Source organism: Eleutherodactylus coqui, chromosome 1 (assembly GCF_035609145.1).
Source record: "Eleutherodactylus coqui strain aEleCoq1 chromosome 1, aEleCoq1.hap1, whole genome shotgun sequence".
NCBI classification, from domain to species: domain Eukaryota; kingdom Metazoa; phylum Chordata; class Amphibia; order Anura; family Eleutherodactylidae; genus Eleutherodactylus; species Eleutherodactylus coqui.
In genome coordinates, this window is record NC_089837.1 from 358,667,995 (window position 1) to 358,677,853 (window position 9,859).

Sequence of the window (9,859 nt, forward strand, 5' to 3'; positions counted from 1 at the left end):
GAAATAGAAGAATCATTGCATGTTCTATTTTCTGGGCGCTGTCGCCCATTATTTTCTATGAACCAAACAAAAATTGCATCGTAGTCGCATGCAGATGTTATTTTCTTGCAAGCACAATGCAATTTTCTATTGTCCTATTGAAATACAATGTCCTATGAACATTGCATGTACCACTATACAATGCGTTTCTTGCATGAAGGATTGCACTAGCATAGAAAATCGCATATTACAAGCACAATATCAGTCAGGGTTTCTTGGACTGATATTGTGCTCTCCTGTATGTAAACTAGTCTGATGTCAATGCACAGTGATATGATGTAAATGCCAGGAACTAGGGAAGTTTTGCCTCATACATCATTTATCCTTTCTACCTGGTCAATCGGTGAATGACCTAATCTCCAGTTTGGAGGCGGCAGTACAACATGGAGCCTTTGATCAGCCTGCAATGATGGCATAATTGGATATCAAATTGGCCTTCAACTTTTTCTCTGCGCACCCAGATTGTTTTCATCCTCTCAGGTGCTGGTTAGACAAGTAATACAACGTGGGAATGTTGTGGTGTGTCATAGAATGAGCAACAAAGTGTAACTGCCTTGTGACCATCAATATGCTTTTTTGCAGTGGTCACTATTTCAATGTCTGCACTTTTTTACAGCACATCGGAATAAGACCGGTGCGGGTGTTCTGTATCGGAAGCCCTGATGACAACCAGGTGCCAGCTCTAATGGCTAGGAGATGAGAAACCTCATGGCCTGGTATTATATGTACCCCAAAACTATGGCATTAAAAAAATACTACTTGTCTCACAAATAGCAATCCCTCATATGGTTATGTCGATAGAAAAATTAAAAAGTTATGGCTTTAGAAATGCAGTAATTAAAAAAAAAAAAAGTTGGTCATTAGTACCTAAAATAAGTTCATCATTAAAGGGGAAAGTCAGACTGCACATATTCAATGCATTACTCAGATGCTGCACTATTTCGTCTGGGATTTTGTGCCAGATCTGTTCCAGAAGTGCCAAATGGAACTTCCAAAGGAGATGTGAAAAGGCCTTATTTTATTTCCAGATGCCTTTTTCCAGGTAGCGGCACCCACGGGCCAAGGCAGAGAACTCGTCATGCTTGGACTAGCTCTGGGATTTGGTGGTAGACAGTTGATGGATTTGGTGCAGCATTCTGTGTACAGTCATCACATTATAAGTCATGGGGTGACTGTTTAGAGTGTGCAGATTTAGCACATGCTTAGGAACCCACAAATAAGCATTCAGGTTTTGTTTAGTTTCTTAGATAGCTTTTGCTCTAGAAAACTCTTAAGGCTGGTTTAGACGCAACGATAATCGCTCAAAAGATGTCGCTCAAGCGACTTTTGAGCGATCATCGTTGTGTCATTTACAGCGCAAGATGAGCGATCACCTTGCGCTGCCAGCGGAGGATGCAGAAGAGAAGCGGGATATCCCCACTTGTCTTCTGCATCCAGCTGTTCCTCTGCTCCGAGTCCCCACTTGTCTTCTGCATCCAGATGTTTTCTGCACAGAGCGTCCAGCTGTTATACAGCCGAGCACTCCGTGCCAGGTATGAAGAACAGAGCTGGACCGCTCTGTTCTTCATACTCAACCCATTATCAGGGAGCGGGATACAGCTGAAACAATAGTATCAGCTGTAACCCCGCTGTGAATCCCTGATAAGACTCATTGTCTTTTAGCACGCTGAAAGACAACGATGAGCGACGGGATAACGAAAACTGCACGATGTGTGTGCAGTTACACAGAACGATTATCGCTCAAAAGACGGCTTTTGAGTGAATTTTGAGCTATAATCATGTCTAAATGGGTCTTCAGTGAAATAAAACATATAAAACTCCCTTTTGTGTGTAGGAGACAGCTTGATTTAGCAATATAGTAAAACATTAGAAGAAAATCATGCCATGACCCATCTTAAACCTTAGCCGCTCATAACAGATATCAAGCCATTCCATCTGCAATTAACATATGGATGCTAATCATCTGGAAGACAAGCTCCATAATGGGCAACATTTTTCCATCTACCTAACAGGATGGATTTTTGTATCCCCAAAAAATAATTTAACCCACCCCATATCCTAAAATAAGACGCATCAATTCTATACCTTCACGCAGGCCTGATAGCAATGTATCAAAACCAGTGTCTGGTCTGCGGAGAGCCACCTTATCACTCTATAATTGGTAATGTTATATTGGTAATGCTCTATTGCTACTCCAACTTGTAGCCTGGTATGCCTAGTTACCCTAGTACTCTCAGTTCTTCAATAGCCTTTGAAATGTGGGAACTAGGCCACTTCTGGAAGGGCAGTCTATCAGACTAAACTCCCTCAATATTTGAAAAAAAGGCCTGAAAATGGTCAATACTGGATCTAATAATGGAACTTAATTCAGCTAGGCAGATTGAACACAAATTGCTTCCTCCCATCATAAATCACCAATATGGTTGCACATTGACACACCTGACTTGCAGCCACAAGTTCAGGCAGTGTTTGCACCTATTTTAGATATTTCTAGGCTACTATGTAGTCGGCAAATTAAACAAAGTGACCACCAGGTCAGCAAGCCTCCCATAGATAAACAAATGATCCATATCTTGGGAATTGGTGGACCTGTAATAGACAATGAATCAAAACACTGCAAAGTTGGAAAGTGTGAAAAATTACAATTATTTTGTAATAACTTTCAGTGGACGCTTCAACCAAGAAATGAAGATGAATGCATAATAAGAAGCCAATGTTGTCTGACAGTGACATGTTTAGTTTTCTGTCTCCAACTTCTGCCCGTTGTGACAATTGTGGCTACAGGCTATGCTATAAAAATAATAGCATTCATTACTAAACATTTTAATTATCCAGTCGGGCTTATGACATGTCTTATTAGAGTTATTTGTCTGATAGAGAGACTATATGGAATAAAAATAACTGATGAGCACCATTACCTCCAAGCACCATAGTTCAATGTCACATGTGGCCTCTAACTGTATGTGATATCTAGTGCTCAATGCTGACAGCAATTTGAACATTATCAGCGTTAATTACATTAATATATATGTAGAAGTAGTCAATGTGACCACATTAAGCGTACAGCCGGATGCATGTAAAATGATTATTTTTTTTAAATATAAAAGGGTACAACTGACTGGTAACATCTACTATGTTGTACATCTTGTGTTCACGGAGGAGAAAATAATAAGGTGAAAATGGTGTTATAGAAGTAGGTCAATAGCTGTTGACCTTATTTTATGTTACAAGCATCAACTCAAGTAAATGGTTGTTAATGTATTTGGAATACTTTTGTCTTAGGTTTAATAACTTTTAATTGAAGCCTACATTAGCACTGTCCAGTCAAATAGTATCTGGAAGTGCATCAGAGTTTAAGAGAATGCTATTTCCTTTAGTTTGTAATGTAGGTGTTTTTATACCAGTTATTACAAGCAGTTAAATACATTATTGCAGACTTCCACATCAATCTGGCCCAGGTCACACATTCAGATAATGCGGAGGAGGCAGGGTGCTGCACTGCTAACTCATAGAACATTCTCTAGAATGGATATTATGAAAGTTCTGATTGTGTTTTGTCATTCATTTTGTTTAGTTGGGTTACCCCACTGGAGTCAATGAGGCAAAGTGGTACATTAAAATGTCTGGGATAGGGAATGCTATGATTTTAGGAATTGCACAGCTATATTAGTACAGTCCTGTAGGTATCAACAAAGCCAGTACATATACTGTAAAATGGTCTTACTGTTTTAAACAATGTTGGGCAAAACAGACATGGAAAAGGACTTGGGTATTTTAGTTAAAGGGGTTGTCCCGCGCCGAAACGTTTTTTTTTTTTTTTCAACCCCCTTCCCGTTCGGCGCGAGACAACCCCGATGCAGGGACGTAAAAAAAAAACCGCTCAGCGCTTACCTTAATCCCCGCGCTCCGGTGACTTCTATACTTACCGGTGAAGATGGCCGCCGGGATCCTCTTCCTCCGTGGACCGCAGCTCTTCTGTGCGGTCCATTGCCGATTCCAGCCTCCTGATTGGCTGGAATCGGCACGTGACGGGGCGGAGCTACACGGAGCTACACGGAGCCCCATTGAAGAAAGCAGAAGACCCGGACTGCGCAAGCGCGGCTAATTTGGCCATCGGAGGGCGAAAATTAGTCGGCTCCATGGGAACGAGGACGCTAGCAACGGAGCAGGTAAGTAAAAAACTTTTTATAACTTCTGTATGGCTCATAATTAATGTACATTACAAAGTGCATTATTATGGCCATACAGAAGTGTATAGACCCACTTGCTGCCGCGGGACAACCCCTTTAACTGGAGCAACCAGTGTCAGGCAGCTGCTACCAAGGCAAATAGGATCGTGGGGTGCATCAAAAGAGGTCTAGGGGCACATGATGAGAACTTTGTTTTTCCATTTTACAAGTCACTGGTCAGACCACACATGGAGTATTGTGAACAGTTTTAGGCACCAGTACTCAAGGAGGACATACCAGAGCTTGTGCAGGTTCAAAGGCAGGCAACTAAAGTAATAAATGGAATGGGTGGACTACAATACACAGAGAGGTTATCAGTATTGGGGTTATTTAGTTTAGAAAAAAGATGTCTTAGGGGAAACCTAGTGACTATGTATAAATATATCAGGAGACAATACAAGGATCTCTCCCATGATCTGTTTATACCCAGGACTGCGACTGTAACAAAGGGGCATCCTCTGCGTCTAGAGCAGTGTTTCTCAACTCCAGTCTTCAGGACCCCCCACAGGTCATGTTTTCGGGATATCCTATAGTAAGAACACCTGTAGCAATGTCTGACGCACCGACAATAGTTACATCATCTGCGCAAAACTGAGGAAATCCTAAACACTACCTGTTGGGGGTCCTGAGGACTGGAGTTGAGAAACACTGGTCTAGAGGAAAGAAGGTTTCTGCACCAAAATAGAAGGGGGTTCTTTAATGTAATAGCAGTGAGACTATGGAACTCTCTGTTAACATGCAGCACGGCGCGGGGTCCCGCGGTCAGCACGCCGCTCCGGCGTCCTGGAGTTGTGACGTCAGGGCTCTCCCGGCGACATGGGGTGGCCAGTGTGCGGCGGCGTGTGCGGGTCCGCCCGTAGGGCGCCGCCTGCACCCCTTCCTCTCTCTTGTACTGTGAGTGGGGGCGTTGGCTCCTCCCATTCTCCGCCCCTGAGTGGAGTCTCGCAGTTATAAGGCTGGCAGTGACCTGAGCTCACTGCCAGTTATTGGTTCTGTCTGCTTCTAGTTAGTCTGTCTGCAGCTAGTCTCAGCCAGCTCCTAGTTTGCTAGTCAGCTTCCTCCAGCTTGCCTGTAGCTCAGTTTTTGTTCTATTGGTCATTCCATCTGCCTTTGCTGTCGGCACTCTGTCCCCCGTCAGTTAGTTCCATCTAGGCAGTCGCCAGGTCCCTAGCCAGAGTAGGGACCGCCGCACAGTTGTCCGCCTGGGGTTAGCCAGGTCGAGGCAAGTAGGCAGGGACAGTGGGGTGCGGTAAGTTCAGGGCACCCCATCTGGCGCTCGGGGGTCAGAGTACCGTAACACTCTCTGCCTGAGGACGTGGTGATGGCAAATTTGATAAAAGAGTTTAAGAGGGGCCTGAAAAATTTTATTCAACGTTACAATATTGCATGTTCTAATCACAAATTACTTCAGAAGGGTTGTTGATCCAGGAATCAGTCTGATTGCCAGATTGGAGTCTGGAGATAATATTTTCCCTTAAATGTGGAAAATTGGCTTCAACCTCATTGTTTTTTTTCCGCCTTTTTTGGAACAACATTAATGGTATAATAGACAGAAATGGATGGACATGTGTCTTTTTTCATAGTAACATAGTAGGCTGAATGAAGACAATCTGGTTCAGCCTGTTTCCACTCCCCCTTGTTGGTCCAGAGGAAGACATAGATTGGCATAAGCCAATTTAGCTCATTTAGAGGAAAAAGTTCCCTCCCGACTCCATAATGGCAGTCAACGTAATCCCTAGATCAACATTTGAGTTCCTACCTGACTCTAAGACCCAGATCAACAACCCCGCTGGTCACCTATGTCTATATCCTATAATATTATAGCACTCTAAAAAGACATCTAGTCCCCGTTTAAACTCCTCTATCAATTTTGCCATCACCACATTCTCGAGCAGAGAGTTCCGCAGTCTCACTGCTCTTACAGTAAAGAACCCCCTTCTATGTTGGTGATGAAACCTTTATTCCTATAGACGTATCAGATGCCCTCTTGTTACCATTCCGGCTCTGGGTATAAACAGATCATGGGAGAGATCTTTTCATTGTCCCTTAATGTGGTCATGCACAGTTATTTGGTCGTCCCTTAACCGTCTTTTCTCCAGGGTGAATAATCCCAATTTTGATTCCGTTTATTGATTTAGTTGCCCTTCTCTGAACCCCCGCAAGCACTGCAATGTCTTTCCTTAGCACCAGTGTCCAGAACTGTACACAGTATTCCCTGTGAGGCCTGACAAGTGCCTTATATATCGGAAGAATAATGTTCTGTCCCTCGCCCCTATACCTCTTTTAATGCACCCAAGACTTTATTTGCTTTTGCAGCAGCTAACTGGCATTGTTTGCTCCAGTTAAGTCTATAGTTAACTAGTACTTCCAGGTCTTTCTCCATATCACTTTTCCCTAGCAGTGCCCCATTTAGTGTTTATTGGAGACATCTGTTTTTTCCTGCCCATGTGCATAACCTTACATTTATCAATATTGAACTTCAGTTGCCATTTTTCTTCCCAAGCCCCCAACGTATCTAGGTCCATTTGTAGCAGCATATTGTCCTCCTTTGTATTAATTACCTTGTATAATTTCATATTGTCTGCAAATATCAATATTTTACTGTGTAGTCCTTCAATGATGTCATTGATAAATATATTATAGACTCTCTCAGGTCCAGCCTAGAACTTACTTCCCTGTAGAAGCTGATCAAATTGGTCTGACATGATCGACCCCTCATGAACCCATGCTGATGAGGAGTTATACTGTTGTTTGCCTTGAGGTATTCTAGGATGGAGTCTCTCAGAAACCCCTCAAATAATTTTCCAATTATTGAAGTGAGACTTACCGGCCTGTAGTTACCAGGCTCACTTTTAGACCCCTTTTTGTATATTGGAACCACACTGGCAATGCGCCAATCCAGTGGTACAGCCCCGGTCTCAATAGTGTCCTAAATATAAGAAATAATCTTTGTATCATGTTCCCTCAGAACCCTTGGGTCTATTCCATCTGAGCCTGGTAATTTATCGATTTTAATCCTTTTTAGCCGGCTCTGCACTTCCTCCTGTGTTAGGCATGCAATACTTAGCAGGGGATTCGCTTTGTTCCCCTGCATCTCATGTGACATTTCTTTTCAATTCATGAATACACTTGAGAAAAAACGATTTAATAGATTCGCCTTACCCCCATCATCTTCTATGATTTCTCCTGCATTATTTGTTAAGGGGCCAGTGCCTTCAATGCAAATCCTTTAACTGTTTATATATGTTTTGGCCTTACATACTATATTACTATGGATACAAATATTTGAATAGTAACTGCTCTTTTAAAAAACTTTTACATGTCAAACGTTTTGATCAGCGGGCGTATGGGTGCTGATCCATGAACTGCCCTTTTGGCTGTCATCATTGCTTGTTGGCTCTTGAAGACGTACGCAAAAATGTCGAAGTCTATGCATCCCTCTTCAGTTGCTGACAGGAACGCATAGACAACAATGACAGCTGAACGGTCACGGGGTTAAGGCGAGTGCTGCAGCCTCTTCACTTCAGTGATCAGCAGTGGTCTCAGCTGATCTCTGGACCCCTGCTGATCAAATTTTTTCCATGTCACTCTGAAACATCAAAAGTTTTTTAAAGGTGCAGGTAAACTGTAATTATAAAATCAAGAGCATAACTAGCGTGTACAGGGCTCCACACCAAACTTTTGAATGCCCCCCCCCCACCCCTCTTCCAAGAAATAGGTGTAAAGGTGTACATACCATAGAGGCAGACCACCTACTATGGGGTCTTTGAAGACAGGAGGCCTAGCTCTGATTGATCCCCTTTGCTACTGGGCAATGGGAACATATGCAGGACTGTCCTCTAAAGTCCTCCAAAATAGAACTGCATTGTTAGGGTGACTACCCACTACAGTTTTTTTTTCACTGCGAAATTCGTAGCGTTTTTTTTTCTGCAGAGGTCTATGGGACTTGTTATGTCAAAATCGCGATCGCGCAAAATCAGGATTTCACAGTAAATTGCGATTTTGCGCGTTCGCGATTTTAACATTACAAGTCCCATAGACCTCTGCAGAAAAAAAACACTGCGAATTTCGCAGTGAAAAAAAAATGTAGTGGGTAGTCACCCTTAGGAGGTGGAGAATTAACTCAAGGGTTGTTTTTAAGGGCATGAAATGGGGAACAAACACAAGGCCCCCTGTGTTGGGTGACAAAATCGGACACCATAATGGGGGGTCCAGTTAGGTTTTTGCTATGGGGCCTTAACTCTTCTATGTACATCACTGGGTAGGTGTCATTTTTTTGTGCCCCGACCCCCATTTGCCTTACTTACATTATTACATTACAGCTTTCTCCACAAAGGGGAAACAATGAAACGGGAAGGAGGAAACATGGTGTGTTTTTGTTTACAAGAACAATGGATGTGGTTAAAATATAACTTTTATTATCAATTAAAATATATATCAAACTGTTAATCTCTTGCAATACATTTCAACCAGAACGGTAAGTATGTGTAAACCACAACAGCACACAACCACAACACAGTAAGACTAAGGCAGGGTTCACACAGGGCGGATTCCCGTTGGAAATCTCGCGGTTTGGCCGCAGCAAAAACCACGAGATTTCCGCCGGGAGAACCGCCGCGGTTTAAGCCGCGGCGGCTTTGAAGCAGCTTGGCCGCATGCTTTTCCATTGCGGCCGGCGCTCCCATAGAGGAGAGTGGGGCCGCGACGTAAATAAACAAAAAAGGAAAGGTAAACAGACCTGCTCAATCTTTGGAAACCGCGGCTGCGGCTGCCGCAGCTGTGGTTTCAACCGGATTTACCGCAGCGGATTAGCCGTCCCGTGTGGACGAGATTTCTGAGAAATCTCATCCACATGGCTGGCTAATCCCGAGATTAGCGGCTGCGGGCGGTTTTGCCGCGGGCGGATCTGCTGCGGCAAAACCGCGGCAAATCCGCCCTGTGTGAACCCAGCCTAAATTAACCGAATTACATTTTTGTAAATAGTTGGCATTAATAGTGCTGATTTCAGTTAGGATAGTACCATACCACACTGAATTATAAGGGGTACTATAGGCAGTTCATATATCAAGATTAGTGTCTAGTGATAATTTGAATGGACGAACGCTGACTATCCTTATAATACCATATTGTATACACTGGAGTGAGACAATCCTTTCTCCAATATTATGTTAGAATTGCCAGCCACTAAGAAATCACAAATGTCCCTCATAAAAAGTACAAATAAAATCAGACCCCCAGAACCCCTTAATATGGATGAGGGCATAGAAGTATGATATCTTAATTTTCACCACAGAAATGCCTCTGCTATTTTGCTTACCTCTTTCTCAGGTGAGTGATGCACATGCACCTGGCCATCCAAATGATGTAACAGAAGATATGATTTATCAGACCAGGACACCTTCTTCCATTGCTTCATGTTCCAGCTCTGATGCCTTTGTGATCACCCGAGGTGTTTTTGAGAATGGACACGGTCATTCTGAACACTCTGCAGCCAAACAGCCCTATAAGCAGCAAGCGGTGGTGCACTGTGAAGTCTAACAACTTTATACTATAGCCAGCATTAACTTTTCAGCAGTTTGTGTAACAGTAAC